Raw genomic sequence first — 20,853 nt, 5'->3', positions numbered from 1 at the left:
ATTGCAGTATGTCCCAGGAGAGATTAAAAAAAATCCAGTGCTGCCTAGGTGAGAAAAACTAACTTTTTAACCTTCTGTTTTCTCCAGAGATCCGGGTTTGGCTGAGGTTTAACCACTGGTGCAGAAGGTTGCAGGTACATTGGGTAAGGAGCCGTATTTACATAATTTTGTTCTGTTTGGAAGGGTTTGCAACAAGGTCACTTTATTTTCCCCATGCAGATCATTTCCTAACACTCAGAGTGATGCAGTAACTGGCTAAAGAGAGCAAGGAATTGTAATTGGTATGATAGAGTTTATATTTTTGTGTTGCTCTTTTTGTTGTCCCCTACCAACTGTCCCCATTGTTTTCCAAGATGAGCTAATTATCTCTCTGACCTACCAGCATAAACGACATGGAGAATCCAGCAATCCAGGTTTGCTTCCATTTCATGGTCCCCAGGAGGATGCAGTTCAGCTTGGCAGAGGGTGGGTGAAGGTCACCCCACCTCTGGGCTGGGGATGGGAATCACCCCATGGGACTGGTGACTGCACTGGGGACTGGGTCACCCCATGAGTTTGGGGGCTGTGCTGGGAACAGTGTGCTTTGCAGGGCTGAGTACAGCCCTAGGGTTGAACCACACCACGAGTCTGGGGATGGAGTCACCCCGTGGGGCTGGGGGTGGCCCTGGGACAGAGTCACCCCACAGATATCTCAGAGGGTCTGTGGCCATGCCCAGCCTGTGGAGACTGAACTGCTGCCAATCAATCCGCACACAGAGAGCTGCTCTCCACAATCCTCTGCTTCCACCTGGTCCCACTGAAGATGTCTGAGTGCTGGCCATACCCAGTCCCTCAGTGTTGCTGGTGGCTGCCCTGGGTCCCTTAAGCTGGGCTGAGCTGGGGGTGGTGTGGAGCCCTGTCCCGTGATGCCCAAAGGCTCCGGTGCCTGTGTCAGTGGAACAGCCTGTCCTGATGCATTGGTGCTGCCCCATGCACAGCAGCTCCTGTCCCAGGGGTGCTGCCCTGGGCTGGGTCAGGCTGGGGGAGAGTCTGTGGTCACCCAGGGACAGGGCAGCTGCCAGACTCTCAGATCTTCCCTTTCCACCCAGTGCCAAGTGTCTCCTAGGTCCTGCTCACATGGGTGTTTTATTCATTTGTTCAATGAATATTGGCAAGTTTGGCTGGTGCACATACACAGGAAAGGCTTACACAAATTTTGTCACCTAACAGAGAGCTCAAATGAATGAGTTTCATGCTCAAGCTTTCTCTCAAGGTTAAGGAAATTCAAATAATGATGGGTTGCATGATGACAAGAAGAGATGGGTGTCAGGAGGCTCTGGGTTCTCTGTTTGAAGATTTGCACTGAATAATAAAGGCTAATACAGTATGCCCTTGGATACATGGTCCTCTTGTCCTCAACAAGGTGTTTGTGGAACAGAGCTAGTTACTTCCTGAGCTGAGGGAGGGAAAGGCAGGGAGCTGCAGGTGAGCCACAGAGATCAAAATCACAGGCACCAGCAGCTCCTCTCAAGTGCTCTGGAATGAGCCTGGAGACAGCAAGTGGCAGAAATGGTGATGGGGAGACAACTGTGCAATTCCAGGCTGTTGATGAGTGGTACAGGCTTTTCAGCAAAAAATCATGGTGGGTAAATCCCCAACTCTCCAAAGCAAGGTGAAGTCCATAATTACTGAATCATTTAGTAAGTCTTTAGTAAGTACTAGTGTGAAACAGGAAAACGTGAAGAAAATATGTTTTGAAGCAAAACTAGCAAATTTTTTTTATTTCCATCATACAAAATAATTCTAAAATTCTGACAATACGTATGATGCTTTCTATAAAATCCCATTTTAATCACTGATGACAGTTTGACGTTTTTCCAGCTGCTTAGAAGCAATAGACAGTCAAGCATCTCAGTAGGACGTGGGTTGGCATGCTGGGATGTATGTAAGCTTTAACTTTCCTCCTACTCGCCAACTTACCATGGTATTCGAAGAATGGGGGGGAAAAAAGCTTTCTGCAGGTTTCACACCAGCTTATGCCATCTGTGATTTTAGCTTTGTCTTGCAAGAGTAAAATCTTTGCTTTGAAAGTGCATCCAGATGCTGTCAGCTAATATTATCATTCTCAGTAGTGAGGATTTTGTTTATAAAATGTCCTGGCCTTTGCTGAACAATAAATGATTCTGCACACTTGAGGGACATATAAATAGCAATTAAAACACAGTTTAGAGTAATGCTTAGGCTCTTAAAGAAAGTGACATCAATTTAAAGGAAAGGATAATGTGCTGGGCTGGACATCAATCAAAAAGAGAGAAGAAAATGTTGTCTAAAAAAGCTTTTAAATGATGGGATAAAGCATCTGGATGAACAGACTCCAAAACATGGTGGCTGACAGATCAAAGATGCCTGATTGAAGCCACTGTGCTTGATGAGACCACCCTTTTCAGACGTGCCTGCTCCAGGGTGTGGTGTCATACAAGTGCCTTATAGCCTGTTTCCTTTGGAAAGAGGTCTCATGGGTGAGGGAACACAGCCTGGAGTTAAAGGGGATGATTTCTCACTTAGTTAACATCTTCTATTGCATCCTAGTCAGATGTCTTATCCCAGTCCATCTCAATCTACCTTAGATATGTCCATAGTGACCACCACAGTAGTCACTTGCCCCTATCTGCTCACCATCTCCTTTTTCTTACTGTATTTATGTTCTCTGTGCTTTTCTGAAGTAGGAAAACACTGAAAATCCCTTCTAATAAATCTGATGTAAAATGTGCCCATTGTCCCACTGTTCACTGCTATGAACTATTGTGTCATGTGCCAGGTTATTTCTGTAGCACTCTGCCCAATCCCTCTGTCTTACTGTTCCTGTCATCTCTTGTTGCTTGTTCTTGTTCCTTCCCTTCTGTTTTTCAGTGGAGTGAACACCAGTCTGCTCTCCAGTGCAGAGGTTTTTTCTTTCTCTTTTTCAGAGGTTTTTGCAATTTCTGTGGAGCAAGACACCAAGTTTTAGCTCACAGGCCTCTGTTTACACACACAGCAGCTTGTTAACTGCATAAACAGTGAGAATAAATTAGATTCATATTATCAGTATTGTAGTAGCACAAGGATAGGCAAGTAAAAGCAATGCTATGGAGTTAACCTGCATGTGCAGTTACTGCAATTATGCACAAAAACAACCATTTTTTGGATTGTTAGGGACATTTATTTTGACATGCACTTGCACAACTACTTAGTGCTCACACAGTTTTAGGCACAAATGCCCTGTAAGTGTGTATGGCACTGGGGATGCTGAAACTGGGCTCTCAGTCAGAAGCTGTTGGTTTATTTTTAGTTACAGAATTGTGTTTCTGGATTGTTTATGGAATTCACAAGTGTTGTGTGAAGAGTTTTTAAAAATCACTTCTTCCCATCTGAGGATTGTATCTTTCAGTTTCAGATAGGGTATTGGGTATATCACTGCTGGCACTATAGCTCTATGAAGAGTGGGCATTAACTTGGGGAAACAGCTCAGTAAATAAATGCAGAATTTGCACCTACAGATAAAAAGACTTTGAGAAATCAGGACTACATTCTTGTCTTTGTTTATTCCTGCACTTATTTTTTTAAATTAGTTTTAAGTAGCTGAATGCATGAAAAAACAAGACATTTAGACCAAGGAGTTAGTGATCTAATCAGAATGTTGATGACTTATTTACAAGTATTTTCTCAGCCATGTTGCTTTTCTTTAATTTCTACAGGATATCCTTTTCCTTCAAAGTCTCCAGAAATTACAAGACAGGCTGCTTTTCTTTGGGGACTATTTGTAAGGAGGCTGACAAGATGAATTAGTCAAATAATTGCTGCTAAACTTATACAGTAGCTGATTTTTAAGGTGTTTAGTCTGGGTTAATTGTTCTCTGCTAAGGCACAATCATTGTCTCTCAAAAATGTATAATTTTTGATAAATTTCCATCTCTATTTACAAAGCCTATCCTAGCTTTCCTAATATGTAGTGGTGTTGTGTGCAGTGTAAAACATTACTTGGTTTTATGCTGAAAAATCTGTCTCTTTCCTCCCTTCAGATCCTCTTAGCAAAAAGAGTTCAAATACTTTAGTTAAAAATATTGATTTCGGTGGTAATTATCAAAGATTTAGTTTCTTTGACTTCAGATGAAGCATTAACCGTGTCCCCAGCTTGTAAATCCAGTTATTAATGAAAATTTGCACGAGTGAACTCTGACAGAAATGTTGGTGCACGTCTCTGTGGGTTTTTCCAGGGAGGCTGCAGCAGTTGTAGTACTCAGAGAATCCCCAGGGCTCTGAAGATGATTAATGATAACAAAGCTTTCCCTATTGTGTTAGCGGATAGGAAGGAAGAGTACTCTAAAAAGAGAGTGCATAGAATTTCTGAGTATTGAAGTCCAGGAGGAGAGTTTAACCCTTGAAATCAGCTACAGAATGTCTTCTAGTTACGTGAGGAAGATGCAATCTAATTTCCTCATCTTCACAAAATCTGCCTACTGGCTGCAGGATCAGATTTCTACACCAAGTATGTGCAGAGGGAAACCAGTGCACTGAGATGGAGCAACATTTTCAGATGACTTGGGCTGCTTGCAGTGCAGCAAACAGGCATACCCACAATCCACTTAGGTTTAGCTTTTTGAAATGTGTTAGAGATTTCTGCTAATGGGTTTTCCCTGTGGGCAGCATTACCGACCTGATTATACAGGTTTTAAGAAACTCTCTTAGGAAGATTCTTTTTCATCATAAGTTTTGACATTGACCTACTAAACTAGGTAATTTAGCATTTTATTTTGTAAGAATGAAAAAGAAAATTGAATATTTCATGACAAGGGAAGGATTATGGTAACACTGTTCTTTATAGGAAACCTATCATGTCCGGGGGCCAGATCATGCTTCTGAGATCTGTGCATCTACATGGAGATCTCAGCACCTGCTTTCAGAACAGCAACAGCAGTCCTCTGGTTGTGATACTTGCCCCAAATACTTGCTGTGGAAGCTTCTACCGTACTTGCTTCTGGATTTAGTTTGGGGATAGGACTGCAAGGTGAATAAAATACACCTTCCTACTAGAACATTTCAGTAGAAAGGTGATACATTTTCAAATCACATTAGTTTTTGTAGGCATTATCTGTTTCAAGAGCAACTGGGAGATCATGGCAAAGATGGCTCTGACTGGGTCACCTGGAGCCTCTGAACAGAGAGCTCTGACCTCCACAAGTCTCAAAGTTTCCCCAGGATTAAGTGCAGCTTTTGAACAGAGGTGGTGAAAACTTTTGCCACCTTCCACTGTGACACATTGCAAGAGAATCTTTGTGAAGACATTTTGGTGGAGATTGCATCACAGAAAACCCAATCCTAAAACAAATTGTAAGGATGTGTAAATTTAGCTCTAGTGGTTTAATTGCTATATTCCTTTAGTATCAATTGTTCTTTTCTATTATAGGTATCAAACATAACCTGAATAATTGTTGACTGAAAAACAAGAGTGCTTAATTTCACTAAGACATGCCACTTGATGCACTGGAGCTGGAATTCCATTAAAAAAACATACACAAATTTTTTAAACTGGTTTTACAGCAGGTAAATTTTATTGAGATATTTCCCTTTAAAAAAAGTCTCGAATGCTGTAGTGCCTGGCCAGCTGTCCTGCTGATAAGCCATGGTTTAAAATAGTGCATTTGTGCACTCCAACCCCCCAGTATTGCATGTCTGGTCACAATTCTTGTCAGTCTGTGCAAAACAGTGTTTTTCAAAACTGTTGTTTAGTATCTCCTTTGAGTGAAATTTAGAGTGAAATATTCAAGCTTGGGATTTCAAGGACTCCATTTGGTAGTCATTCTTTTGCCACTTTTACTAATTTGTTAGTAATTTGCTACTATTGTTATGCATGGAGTTTAGAAGCACATTACTAACCCTCTAGCTGATCCCAGAGAAAAGTAATGGCTTGTTGGGATTGTGATATTTGATCGTTTCCTTCCTCTCAGTGCCTTCATCTTTGTGTTCTCCTTTCTCTACTTGACTTTTCACTCTGGAGTGTCCAGAGTTGGAGGATGTCCAAGGACAGCAAAGCCCTGTGAGGCTGTGCAGTGATTCCATGGTCAGCTGGGGAAGGGAGGAAGCATCCCTAAAACATGTCCAGAAAATTAAAAAATAATGTGGTCTTCACTCTGAGAGTGTATCTTTATGTGTGACCATTCTTACATGACTATGTAATTGATGCAAGCATGGAAAATACAGTGTACATGGCAGAGGGGTAACATCTTGCTCTTCAGTAATTTTTTAAAAATACCCCGGAAAAAGAGTACTCAGTATTTCTGTGATGCCTGTTATAATGTCCCAGAGCACTTCTCCAGCGTGCCTTTAGTCTCAAAGCATGATTTTAGCAGAAGAGTTTTGTTCTACATTTGGGGTTTGCGTTAGCGCCGGTTGGCAGAGCCGCTCACTGAATCCCACATGTGGCCAGGTCCTTGCAGGTTTGCAGCATTCTCCGCCTCAAACGTGGGGTTAAGATCTCTTCCTGTGCTCTGACCCCGTTATGGTAGGTAAACAGGCCAGAGCAGCATGAAAGGGCTGGAAGCCCCGTTCCTGGCTGGGGAGGAATTCCCTGGGCACAGGCCCGCAAAGAGGCAGTGAGGCCCCGCACAGACTCGCCCCCAGATGTCTGCTACCTTTGGTATGCAAATAGTGGGGACCCCGATAGGCAGCCAGCACCGAGCCTTTCAAGTTCTCCTTTAGTTCCTGCTGGGTGTCTTTCCCCTCCTACTGCAGAGAGAAGAGCACTCTGGTTTTGTTATGTTTGAATTACACTATCTTTTATATTAGAACAGATCAAAAAAAAGCTAACACCCAAACCGTTTTGGGTTTGTGTAGCTATATAAGCGACTGTTTCATAATTAAAGTATATTTAATTAAAACGTACGTACGTCCTCGACAAAAGCAAAATTGTTCTGTAGCATTGCTGCTGGCGTGAAGTTTATACAAGACAACATTCAGAGATTTCTCAGTCACTTACTGCATAAAAGCAGTTCCAATCCCACCTTTAAAATAACCCACAAAATTCTTCATATAAATAAATATTCTGCTGGCATAATTTATAAATTACTTTGGTTAAAAATGTTAAATTGCCAAGAAGCCTGACTGCAACTGGTCTGGTTCTTCTGTTTTATATACATATTTAAAAAAAAAGGAAAGAGAATGTTGAAACAGCTGAGGTTGGTTTGGTTGAGGGTTAATGTTTGGGTAAGAAGCCTCCAAGGAAAACTGAAGTGCTGAATGAACACCACTCTATGGTAATTAGTGAGTGGTATTTTTCCCTTGGAGTCAGTTGCTGAATCAATGTAATAGCTAGTGATGGGAACGAGGAGGGACACTGGATGGAGGAGATAATAAATTTCTCAGTAACATGTAGTGTTGAGATTGTGACCATTTCACTAAAGAAATGTATGTGCTTCTAGCAGAAGGTGTGCAACTTTTGTTGCATTGGCTAGAGTTTGATTAGTTTAAGTTAGTTACTGTTTGGTTTTTTTTTTAAGTATCCTCAACTCATATATGGGTAATGTGGTACCATATTAAATGGTTGCTGTCTTCCATGTTTGAGATACCTGAATTCAGAGGTTGATAAAATGTTCCCTGTCTATATAATCAGGTCTGTAAAACCTGCAGGGCACTTTAGGCTCTCTGAAAAAATATCAGTCATTATATCAAGCCTTGAATGTACTCTTCTGCATAGAAATAGAATATTTTTCTGCAAAGAAATGTGAAATGTAGATGGATAGATATCTCCTAAAAGTGGGCATGTTAGGAGATAAAAAGGTAAGACTTTGTTTTATTTAGTTCCATAGCTTCCACTCCAAACATTTATAAGGTCTCAGACCTGTTAAAGCAAAGACTCAGTGCATCAGTTGGTGAAAGAACTGTGAATATGTTTCTCCATCCCTTCCAGAACTGTCAATCAGCTCAAAGCTGGACATTTTTTGCACAGAAGAATTTAGTTTTTGAGACAGGGAAAAAGCTTTTCCATTGAATAAAAATCTTAACAAAATCTAATTGAAAACATTGGGATTTTTTCTGAAAAGCCAAACATCCAGTCATAATACTTAATGAAATACAAGTGTTTGAATGAATGTGGGAAATGCACCAAAACCACAAGTGCTTTCTCTTGACCCTTCCTTTTCCAGACCTTATGTCATGAATAGCTTCTTAGCAGGGAAGATGCAGGCCAGCCTAGAGTGGCAGCTTGAAGGAAGCTGCTTCTGTGGCTGTATACTGAAATCAGCCAGCTCCCCCAGCCCCTGGGACACGTCTGAGCTGGGATCATGGACCTGTGTGAGTCCACTTGGGACATCCTGGACCTGCATAAGCCTCCTGGGACACTGCTCACTTGGCCCTAACTGGAAATCCCTTTATATTGTGTGGTGGTGTTTTTGAATGCAGCTTCTACTGCAGCAAAATAGCAGTCATTTGCCTTGAAGATCAAGGAAGAGTGGTTATTTTTAGTGGAATTATCTGATTTAAGACTACATGGCATATGTGGCATATGTGGCATATTTTAGGGGTGTCAGGCTGTACATTTAATAGCCAAAGTGTGCCTACAGAGAGAAATCCTGGTCCTCTGGAACAGAGCACAGAAGACCTGTGGATATCAGTGGGATCAGGTTTTCTCCAGAATGTTCTCTGGCTGTGAGTGGCTGTGACAGTTTCTCACCCTCTTTAGGGTTATGCCTTTAGTGCTGTTCCCTTGGTCACTGTATTTACACTTTTTATGGAGGTAGCTTGAGGGGGTTTATGGAAATGGAAGGCAGAGGTTTTGGCAGGGTACCCAAACTGATGCCTCACGTTTGAGGAGGTGTCTGATGGCAGTCAGTGCCTTTTAGGGAATACGTCACATTCTGAAAACCAGGCATGTGTGAAGCAGTGGGTTAGCTAAGGCTGTAGATCAGGTTTTGTGTATTGTGGCTGTGGACTGTTCTTTCCATCTATTAAAGCGATATCCTGTTTTCCCAAGAATATCATATTTAAGAGAAAGTTGGTCAGGAATTCTTCTAAGTAAAAGACCTTTTTTCCTGTACTTCACATAATAGCAGTTCAGTCAGACAAAAATAGTACAGAAAACAAATTAAACTTACAAATGAGAGGATATTAGACTTTGGTCATCTTAAAAGTTGGTATTGGCCTTTTTTCTGAGAGATTATTTTATTTGTTTAGATTTGTTTTTTTTCTTTTTATTATTGATCTTTCTCCCCCTCAATGTTGCCAAGGTTTCTCAATGTTTTGTTGTTGCTTTCTCATAAAACTCTCCACAATTCTTGAGGGAAACATTTTCATTAAGGTCACAGTGGTAAAAGAAATCTTTATGGCAAGGTTAGGAAGTATTTCTAATGATTTGGAGGTATTTTTCAAGGCAATTTATCCTTACAGTGGTCATTTAAAGCTAAAATAAAACTCTGAGTAATAAGACCCATTCTTTTCCACCAAACCATGTAGAGTCCTGAACTTCAACAGGGAATAATACACTAAACCATTGAACATGGTGTAGAAGAACAGCAAAACCTAGTTTCCAAATGGAGAAGAGTTTTACAGCCCTGTCTAAACAGTTCTGCTACTTTTAACTCTGCCGATAATTAATTTAATGCAAATGTGCTGATATTTCTCACACCCAGGAGTAGAAAAATGCTTACCTGCATGGAAGAGTGACTGCCAAATAGGTTTGGTGCTCACCCTGCTCCCCCCCACAGACATGAAGGCTAAGATTAGAGCAGGAAATTGAGCAACAGCAGAGAGCATTCCCAAGCACTGGCACGTGGAAAGCCATGCTGGGAAGTTCTCAGGAGGGTTCTGGATGGTTTCTGGCCACTGCCAGCTGCCCTGTGCTGAAGCCTGTGGCTGGGAGCTGGGGCAGGATGGGGTTTGCTCTGGCAGTGCAGAGATGTGAGCTCTGTGTCCATCCAGCCTTGGTGCCCTGCAGTGTGTCCCAAGCATGTTTAATTTGTTTTACTGGTAAAGCTACTAGGTGTCCAAGTGCATTTGTGGGAGGTGGTTTGCTGTGTTTTGCGTAAGAGTAAGCTCCCTGGCCTCACAGGAACATGCAGTAATTAGCGTGGAGTTAACAGCACACCCGAAAGCTGCAGCTTGTTCCACAGTCACACTGCCAGCTAGGCCAGCCCTGTGCTGTGCAGAAGTAGGGCATGTTTGTGCTGCTGTTACTATATCGACTCTACAGCCTGTACTACACTGCCTTACAAATACCTGCTCTAACAAATATAATTAGATGAGCATGCAAATGTCTGGGTGGCCTTAGCGGTAGTGAAGAGGACAGTAGAATTTAAGTGATGACTATAAACTGGACTTCCTGTCTAAGAGTCCAAAAAATCCTCAGGAATCCAGTATTTTATCATAGGGGTGGGGTTTTTTAGGTATTGAAAGCATATCTTAGTACATTATTTAAGGACAATTTTTTTTCTGTACAGATGTTTATCTTTCATTGATGGCATATACCTATTTTTTTTAGTAATTGCTGCAGAGCCTGTGTGGGATGTGAAAGCTGGCTTTTCAGTTTCTTGTATTTTCACTGTCAATAAAGACTTTATCATCTGAATTTAGTTGCCAGTTCTGTTGAGAGCACATAAAGTGCTGTGTATCACAGGTTTTGCTCCTGTCAGCTCTGTGGTTCTGCAATATCAGCTCTTTGTGCAGGGGTGTGCAAGGGGAGTGCACTAGCAGGGCACAGGTGCCAGGGTGGTTTCTCCCCAAAAGACTGGCAGAACTGCACAGGTGGAGTTGGCTGAGACTTCAGGTTTCTATTCCAAAGTCTGCTGGAAATAACAATAGAGTTCCCATTTAGTTTGATGGAGTTTAGCTGAAGCACTGATGATATAGCTCATCATTTTAGTCACTGTGTCAGTCTGGTGATGATGATGCTTCATCTTCCTCCCTCATCCTTCCAGAATGGCACTGGTGAGCAGAGTGGTAGGAAGGAATAATGGCACTTGTGTTTAGTAGGACACATCAAACCACAGCAGGAGTAGAATTCTTGAAAGTTCATCGGCTGCAGATGCAATAGAATTTTTTTTAATTTTTATTTTTATCAGGTTGAATGGAACACTGGCTGAAAAGCAGATAATCTCTGTGAGCATGTCAGGAAATTGGGGCTGCTTTCACTGACCTTCTGGTTGGCTTCTGCCATTGTCTGGCGTGTCGCTGAGCAGAGACTATAGTGACTGATGGCTCTGTGAAGCATCTCGGTGGTACAGCTCTTCCTCTGCAGCACGACACTATTGTGCTGCTGATTGTCTGAAGCTACACTTGCTATTTAGGGTGGCAAAACAAACAATGGTTTGGTGGGTAATTGCCAAGTTCCCTTCCCTCAGAATGGATTCTGACTTCTCTTTCAGTCTGGAGACCTCGAATACCAATGCCTCTCTCTTGGCAGTTAAAAAATTGCTTGCAATCTGAATTTAGAGCTGTATCTGGAGGGAGAGGCTTTCTTGCAAAGGATTTATTCAGTTTGCCAATGCACATGCTAAGAAGTTGCTTCTAGAGCAGTTGCTTGTGAAAAAGCAGGCCCAAAATTGACTTCTGGTGTGCTTTTTGGTCAAGTACTGGAGGAGTCCCTGAGCAGGACATTCATTTCCCTTTGCCTCAGAGGAGCAGGGAGTAGCTTTTCAGGCAGTGCATGTTGTGTGCCAGCCAAATGTGCCACAGCTGGGCCTGAAAACTATTGTTTGGTGACAAGCTGGAGGCTGGTTTGAAAAAAAGGGTGATCTTCCACTTCCTTAAGGAGAGTGGTTTGATCATGCACCCTGGGAAGCAGCATAAAAACAGCTCTTCAGTGTCAACAGAGCACTTAGTTGTGGATGGGATAAGTTAAAGCCTTGTCTGGGACTATTAAATGAAAGACTAATTATAGTTGTGCTTTTGGTAGTTCATTGATTTCATTTTTTGGCTGTAATCTGTGAGAAGCATCACAGTCATTAAAACATATTGGTACCCTGCTAATCGTGAAGAACTGCACTCCAATAAAAATACAGCGTTTAAACAATAGAACAATATTTTACTAGTGGAGTGTCTCACAGGGATTTTAGTTGAATATGTTTGTTTTTCATTTGGAGCACATTCACTGAAATTTGCAAATGCAAATTAGCAAATGGTTACAACAAACTAAGAACATCTATGTCTCATGCACTTAATCAAGGATTGCTGTGTGAGCAGAGCTTGTGCATGGGCATACATCAAAGCTGATATCTGCCCATGTTGTAATGTATTCCTCCACATGACCATATCCGATACATGGTACTTATTATTCTATTAGTACCCAAACCACAAACCCGTTCCAATATCCATCTGTGAAGATGCAAATAGCTGCATACTTTGTTTTATTAAGGATCAGCCATTAGGGGGTCGCTGGTTAAAAGTCTGAAGATCATTAGAGGGATTCTTAAAAAATAAACAAACAGCTGTTGTCATATATCTTGAAGAGTTTCTGTTGTACCAATGCAATTTTTATCTGTGGTGATGATGTTGTCATGGGAACATATGCACAGGGGAATTAAGTGATGTCAGGAAAAGTGTAAATGATGCAAACAGTCCTCATTTGAAATGTTAATTACCACCCTTCCCACTACTCCAAAGAACAGTTCAATTTGATTTTATTTCAGATGTAGGGAAAAATATGACACTTTTGTCTAACAATAAGTAGCTTACATTGTTGTACCAAAGTGAGTATGAGTCAGTGAGTTAATCTGCATTGGCAGCATTTGCACTGGGGACCATCTGCAGCCCTGCTTGTCTGAGCATCAGTAATATTCCTCTGTGAATATCTCATCTTGATGGTCAGGGGAGTCAGGCAGCCTCTTTAAAGAGTTCCATAAATGCTTATAATTGCTGCATTAAACTTCAGTTTATTATTTTCTCCAGGTGCAGGTATGCGGATGATATGAAACCCCACTGCATTTACATACAAATTGAAGATTTTTATTAATCAGCCCAGTAACAGGAATCAAACAGCAACACTCCATCAGGTCCTTAAATACATTTGGTGACATTTTTACCATGCATTAGCATGATAGGGCAAGCAGAATATAATGTACCAATGATTGCTTTTCCATTGAAAGCACAAACGGTTTCATTTTTCCTGTCATCTCAAATAAGTGTTAAAGAGGGTTTGGAGGCTATTGTGTATGTTCCGTATGCTAGGGACTTACAAACACTGATGGCCACATTAAATAACCATTAGTGGCTCGGCTTAGATCATTGCAACATCCCTCCTCTTCAGAATTTATTCTTTGATTTAAAGTGAAAGCAATCTGTGACTGCTTTCATAAAGTCCTTCGGCTCCCTCCATTTTTTTTTTCCTCAAACAAAATGCATTACAACAGTAATTTTATGACTGTTAAGATAACTGCCGTTAACAAGCACTTAATTAAAATGTACAATAAATAGCAGGCTGCAGTCTTATCTCCTCTCATGAGCTCCCAGCAGCCTGAGACTCCAATGCACAGCCCTGCTGTTCCTCGGCTTGTTTGCAGATTAATTGCTTTTCTGTCTGGCAAAAGCTGCTTCTCCTTCAGCCAGATCGTAAATGACCAGATAGGGACTTTATCAATCAAGCTACTACTTTCTGTGATCACTTCCATTCAACACCTTCTGAATTTCGCATTGAGAGGAACAGAAGTTATAGAGATAGGATTTAACATCTTAGTTTTTGTGTGCTTGGAATTTACGATAGCGCTGTCACCATTTGACACTGTTAATCTTTACATACAATACCCTTGGAGCAAGACTGGTTTTGTTCCTGGGCTGGAACCATCCCTTGTAAGAATTGTGAAGAATACATATGAAACACAACCGAGGTGCCCTCCACAGTGCAAGGTTGCATCTCTTCCATAATCTCTGTGCTGATGTGGCTCAGCATCACTCTGTAACCTTGGATTCTGACCAAGCTAGCAGTTTACACTTGTATTCATTGAAAACTGGTTTTCTTGCCATTATTTATCATTTACATGGGGCAGCTGTCTGAAGACTTCAACCATGACTAAAGGTAGTTGCTAAATGTGCCTTTGATGGACACCATATTATGATCAAAAGAGGTTTGGAAAATCAGATGTTAGAGTTCTGCTACTCAGACTTTGCCTATCAACAAAACCCCCGTGCATATAGATTCTGGCAAACACAGTTGTTTGCGAATGAATTGTGATTTCTGAATTTAATAAAATCTAAACAAGTCTAATCACTGTAGAAATGCTTTTCTTTTTACCAAAAGGCTTTAACAGAACAGTTCCTCCTGCTACTTGCAGAATGCACAAGAGTTAAAAATGTAAATATGGTACCAGAGTGCAAACGTACAGTAGGCCACTATAGAAATACAATCCTTGAACTGCAGAAGGTATGCTGTTTTCTTCTTACCTGCTCAGAATACAAACAAATCTCTAATTTAACAGGTTTATCTCACATGCTGAGCAAAGGGAATGGCTTCCATTTGGAGTTCTAAACATGCCCTGTATAGTAACTTTGAAAATGCACTATATTAACTTTAGGCTGGCTTCTGAATACACCTGAAGCTGCAGTGTTAAACATAATTGGTGTAGCAGCTTCAGTGTCATCAGTAAGGTCAGTCTTCTTAAACGAAACCAAAATGCTTAGCCCACACCCCCACTCATTCTCTGAATACAGCAGCCCTGTGAACAAGTTTTGTTATTGTTGTTTGGTTGTCTTTGTTTTCTCCTCCTGTCAGTTAGAGAGGCAAGGGACTTCCCTCATGGAAAAACTTATGCTTAGGAGAGCCAAAATGCAGGAGTTCCCTGACAGCAGCGTGTAGATTTATGTTAGCAGTCTCTAAGGACATCTGGACCATCTTTGCAGAGGGTGTTTTCCTGTCTGAATTCCTTTGAGTACTCTTCTCAGAGCTTCATTCTTAGAACACATCACCAGGAGTTAATTGTAAATGAATGAAAAGGAGAGTGGCCCTTGAGAGGCCACTGCAGCCGGTCCCGTTGGCAGATGTGCTCTCAGACAGTCCCTGAGCAGATCCATCAAGGGATTGGAGGAGTGTTGGGGTGAGTGATACACGTGTGCCAGTGGAAGAAAAAACCCCAAAGCAACGGGAGTGTTCTCAAGGCGCAGGAATGAAGAAGCTGCTGATAAAGAGTTGCTATAAAGCTGCTAAAGGGGAAGAAACACAACTGTTTGGAATCCTCCAAGCTATTTGTCATGGTCACTACACTGCTACCACTCAAATAAACAAACAAGCACAAAGATAAAGACAAGAAATAATCACTGAGTATATCAGTGAGAAGAGAATACACTCTGTGAAGATAGTAAAATTACCTACATGGGTCAACCAATTTGTGCTGTAATGCTGCTGCAGGTGAATAGCCCTGGTGTAAGATGTGCATGCACAGACCTTTGCAGCTCTGATGTGGTTATGACAGAGAAATGCTATTATTAAGGTGTTTATGTGCACTGGGGTCAGAAGCATTTGCATCTCACACCTGTAACCATTAGGTGAACAGAGGGATTCACAAGACACTCCTTTGAAGGAGGAGGATGCACAACAAACCACCATGTTTCTGTCTTTTTGTGTTTTTCTTATTTAAATTGGACTTACTCTTAAACTAGGCCTTGCAGTTGCACAGCACTTATGTTTTCCCATGGCACCTGTACATTTCAAATTCTGAGTTCTTACCAGTTTCCCCCTGCCTTTATATGTCAGTAAAGATGGGCTATTTTGCTTTTGGACACCTGATGTCTTGAAATCTCTGCTTAAAGTTCAGCTGGTGCTTCTTTTTGTTGAGTTGGCATTTATGTCCTGAGTTCGTAGCAAGCTGAGCTTTCTTGGTGAGATCTTTTTAATTTCAGATTATTTTCAGATAATTTTTCAGATGTTTGGTGCTCCCCTGCCAGTCAGTGTTGTGTCATTTGTGAGAGCTTTGTCAAAAAGTAAAATGGCTTGATATAGACTGAACTTTTTCGGATAATTTCTAATACACTTGGATACTGGCACAAAAAGCTGTTGCATAAGCAAGATTTCTGCCTGAGTTGCTGTGGGTTTCTTTGCAGGTGGGAGGGAAGAACATTAGGCACTAATGGGGCAGGCCCACTTAAGGGTACAACCATGGCTGATTAATCCAGATCATCTCACTCCACTCGTTATAGCGTATGTGTTTTAATTTTTTATTACTTAGGAATTTATTTTGAAATTATGCTGATTAAAAAGGTCATATTTCCATCAGTACCTACATTAATTCAACCTTGTAATATTTACTTCACCCACTCAGCTGGGTGGAGTGACTTTTTTATGGATGAGCAGATGTTATAGCTGAGCTGTCAATTTTTATATTACTTCATTAATTTATTCACAAGGAATGTTTTAATCCCAAACACTCCACTGTGAACAAGTGGCAAGAGTTCTGCAACACCCTGACAATTCAGTGATATCTTCTTCACATTTTGAAATGGAGACATTCTCAAATTTGACATTAGCAAATGTAGTATGCACGGAATATTGTATTTTGACATTGCATTTGGTGTGAGGGTCTTTGCTAGTTCAGCTGAGGGAAGCAGTCTTTGCCTGTGCAAATGTAACTTCATATAAATCAATTAAATAATTCAGCAGGTGAGGTTTTCCTGTTCTCTTGTTATATTCTTAGTTAAGCCCTGATATTGATCTGTATTCTTTCTGTCTCCATCATCAGTTAGCAAGGGTACAATCCTGAGGTACAGAGATTTCTAGTTACCCTAATTTGTTTGATATGATCCCATAGATTTTTGAAATTATTATTTATTTACTTCATATATTCCCAGTTTGTAGAAATATCTCATAATGTTTGTGGTAGGGAAAGCTGAAGAATTGGACACTCAGAAGAAGAACTAATGAGAACTTTAAAAATTGAGGGAGGAAAACAATTTCAGACTGTGGCATTAGCACATTGTCTAAATACTTCTGCTCCATGGATAATTAGGTATTGGGAAATATTGTATTTTTGTTAGATTTTGTCTTTAACAACAAGCATGTCTTCATGTAATACTTATTTTGAAGAAGATTTTCGCAGTCAAAATAGCTGAAATAGCTATCAAAAGGAGTTCTGCTTTCTCTAAAAAAGTGAAATTGAAAGCTGACATCCTGGATCAGAGCTGTGCTGCACGTAGCCAGCTCTGTGATGGGTTTTGTTGGAGAGCAGTGCACAAACATGTGATGTGTCAGGGCTGGGAAAGCTGGATGCTCAGCACACTCAGGATGGTGATGACAGCTTTTGTAGCTCCACCAGGACAGGGCTGCTCGCTGCACCACCTCCAAGTGTGTGTTCAGAGCCCTACTCAGCAGCTGCTGGTGTGGTGGAAAACCAAAAATGCCCTTCTTAATGCAGCCAGTGTTGAGAACTTCATTTCCTTAAAAAGCAATCTGGAAGATTTCCCAGACTATATACGTGTGCCTCTAACTTCAAAGGATGTGGCTGTGCCAAGAGACTATGAGTAAAACTGGTAGTAGAGGGCTGTTCCTGTTCTCTTGGAGTACCCTCATTTTAGCCCTTCTAATGATCTTGGTGTTCCTTCATCATCACAGAGTGGATGTAAATCCTGAGGGAAAACAAACATGTACATTGATTCCTAGTTGGCTCGAATCATGTAATTTGGGCTTGATGAACAAAAAACAGTGAACTTGGGTAGATTGATACTAACTGAATTCTTAGTAAGAACAGAAAATGATAAGACTATTTAAATTCATTTAAATACTTATTGCACATTTTAACTGCTTTTTATCTTAAAAGACTTTGTGGGGATGAGATTAAAACTGAGAAGGGACTGTTTTACTGACACAGTGTCATTCTAAAGTCTCCCATAGCAGACTCCCTCTGCTAGAGAGTTGGTTCTGCTGGGGCAGGAGGTAAAGAGGTATCCAGTTCAGAAAATGTTGTTTGTGTTCTGAGGTAAATTTATGATTCTTTTTTCCAAAAACTTATCACAGATATAAAATTTACTTTTCAGGTTTTACTTTTCAATAAAACATTTAAATGTGTTATTTGGTGTGCTGAGTTAAGGCAAAAGTTGACTTTCATCTAGAAATATAGTTTTCAGATATTTTCAAATTTTGGTAATCATTAGTCTTAATAATCAACCAACACCATTTCCTTTGAAATGAACAGTGACACTTTGGAGTGATCAAAAAGTATATACTTTTCTGATTTTGTGTGCACAAGTGAAATTGTGCAGAGCTAATTTATTAAAATTTTTTGTGATTCTTCAGTTCTTTGGGTGCTTTTTTCCATAGTAGAAATCTTTACTACAGTTTACATTTAGGCTGTATTCAAATTAATTATTGAAAGAATTTTTGCTCTTCTCCACAACTTATTTCTCCCTCTGGGTGATCTGTTCATGATCAGCACTCACATCTCCAAGAGGCCTAAAATAGGTGGAAGGCTTTGACATTTAGGGAGGTCAAACTGAAGAGGTTGGAAGAGTGTTTTAACTTGCAGGAAAGCATTTAATGTCCATTTACATTCAGGTTGTTCAAACAATTGTTATTAAAGAGGGATAAACACTAGTTTTCATCTCACCCATGCTGATACTTTTGGAAAGGATAAGCACCCAACCCAGATATTCAGAGCTAGAATTCAGGGTTTGAGGGAAAGGTTCAGACTCTTATCTGAATTTTGCAGAGTCTTTCTGGTTTGATTGCAATAGAATCTACAACCAGTGTTCCCAGTCTAGCAAATTTTCAGGCACAGATGCTGGGTGCAGGCACAGAATTAAAGACCCAAGTGAATTTTTGTCTGAGTAATCAAAGGGATTCACTCTCTTCCATGCCTGCTGGTGTTGTGGACATGAGTGGGCTCCTCCATTCACAAGAGAGTAAGGTCAGGTTTTTCTTCCATGTCATTTTGCCATAGCAGATACAATCTGCTCTGGTGTGCTTTGATGCAGAAAGGGCTAAGACAAAATACATGTGTTTGCTGGGGATGTGAATAGGTAGGATGTAGTTAAGAATCAGTATTTTACACTGATATTTTTGGTGTGCATTTCTTTCAGCAGAGAAACATTAGTTGCAGTAGTTTTAAAGTGTGTGACATTCTTGTAAGCTCAGTTAAGGCAGGCTGAGGATTACGGGGCGTATTAGTATTAACCAATTGCAAAAAAATCCTTGACAAATTAAATGTCAGCTACCCAGCTGTGGCTGCTGAAATTCAGATCCAGATGCAAGATTGGATCTGGTGTGTATCTTTGCTATGCTGGAACACAGTGGCAAAAAGCAACGATATTCTCCTCTGCCTCTTAGCTAGCAGTTAATCGAGCTCTCTGTCTCAAATATCTTCTCAGTGATCAGGGGTTCTTAACTGCTCACATTTTTCATTCCTCCCATCACCTGAGAAGGCTTGTCTATTGTTAAACCAAGCAGCAGTGACTTCCCAGTAAAATAAGATGAAACAAAGCAAACCCTTTTTCTTGTTCTGTGAAGTCTGTTTAACTCTGTTGCAAAATACTTTTTCTACCTTAGTTATGAGTAGAAAAACTCATGTCACTTTGTACAGCATTTCAGTACCAAGCTCTTAAAAGTAATGCAATTGGAACTGGTAAGGACCTGAGAGGTCACTGAATAATGGCTATTCCAAGCAGGAATTTTACCTATAGTGTATATATATTCCCTAGAGCTTTTCCAAGTCTTGTTTTTAAAAGTCTCCATTAATAGAATTTCTCTTGGGAAATTATTGAACATGGAAAAGGTTTCACAAGAAATCTTTCCTCTTAAATGATAAATCAAAATTTGGAGAGTTGTGCTCTTGTACACGAGTTCTGGTGTGCTGCTGGTCACATTCCATCTCTGAGCACTGTCACTGCTGTTGGTATGTCTGATGCACCATGTCTTTTCTAAGTGGGTCTGACCAGAAATTATTTTCTTTTAGCATCCCTTTCTCTGGGTCATTGTGCTGTGTGGAGTAGATGAGAACAAACCCTCCTTTTTGGGATTTGCTGCAATGAGTGACTTCTATTTTCTTCCAGCCACACACCAAGGGCCCAGGCTGTCTGCAGGCACAGCTGCAGGAGGGACAGACACACACTTGGGTTCAGGGGAGCAGTGTCAGACCACAAACAGTCATGGCAGGAGAATGGTGCCTTCCCCTTTCACTTGCAATTGTATTTGCCCTTGGTCATTTATTTTTGCTCTAACAACTGTTGCCCTAATGAGGGACTTTCCCTCAATCCAGAGTCAAGTCCTGGACTGAGCATAAGAGGATGGAGGTTTTGTAATTCATTGTGATTCAGTGTTCAGGAATGTCTCCCCTATGAAAAAAAAAGCTCAGTAGGAGTATCATGAAGAGAGGCAAGAGGCTAGAGAAACTCAGAAACAGACCTGCAGACTAAGCATTTAGCAGGTGGTTTATACTGGCATTTCTTTGAAATGAATTTGAGCTATTAAACTCCTGTGTTAAATTCTTTCTATAGTTGGTGTAAGTACAGAGAAGCATAAATGAAATCAGTGGAGTTATGATTAATTTAAATTAATGTTAAACATCTTAGGTAGTGCATCTATTTAATTAACTTATTACATGAGTCCTTTGAGAAAAGAAATTCAGTGATTTCTCCTGAAAAAAAAAAAAAGTTATTCCATTATTCTCTTGTACTGATAATTTTAGCCCTCTCTCCTTTCTCTCCCTCATTTATACTTTAAAAACTTCTGTAACCCCTATTGTGTGCTTCAAAGGTGTAGCCAGAGCTCCAGGTGTGTTCAGGTGAAGGGCAGCCCCTCTGGGCTGGGCTGTGGTACTCTGGGTCAGAGACACTGGCTCTGTGCAATGTTCTGGGTATGGAAAGAGAGGAAATGTGCTGTGGCAGAGCAATGAGGCAGTTCAGTAGGGAGAATGAAGTTCCCATTGTGGAAACTAC

The 20,853-nt window shown here is 40.8% G+C and overlaps 1 long non-coding RNA gene across 1 annotated transcript in view; it reads left to right on the top strand.

Annotated features, from left to right (window-relative positions):
- The window catches only part of LOC117244969, a 38,209-nt gene that overhangs the window by 4,830 nt on the left and 12,526 nt on the right, over window positions 1-20,853 (top strand). The window contains exon 2 of the long non-coding RNA XR_004499001.1: window positions 88-143. This is a non-coding gene — a long non-coding RNA (uncharacterized LOC117244969). The remainder of the gene's footprint in view (window positions 1-87; window positions 144-20,853) is intronic.

This window comes from Parus major, chromosome 11 (genome assembly GCF_001522545.3).
Source record: "Parus major isolate Abel chromosome 11, Parus_major1.1, whole genome shotgun sequence".
NCBI lineage: Eukaryota > Metazoa > Chordata > Aves > Passeriformes > Paridae > Parus > Parus major.
Note: the sequence above shows the minus strand (reverse complement) of the source record. Positions and strands in the feature narration are given on the sequence as shown.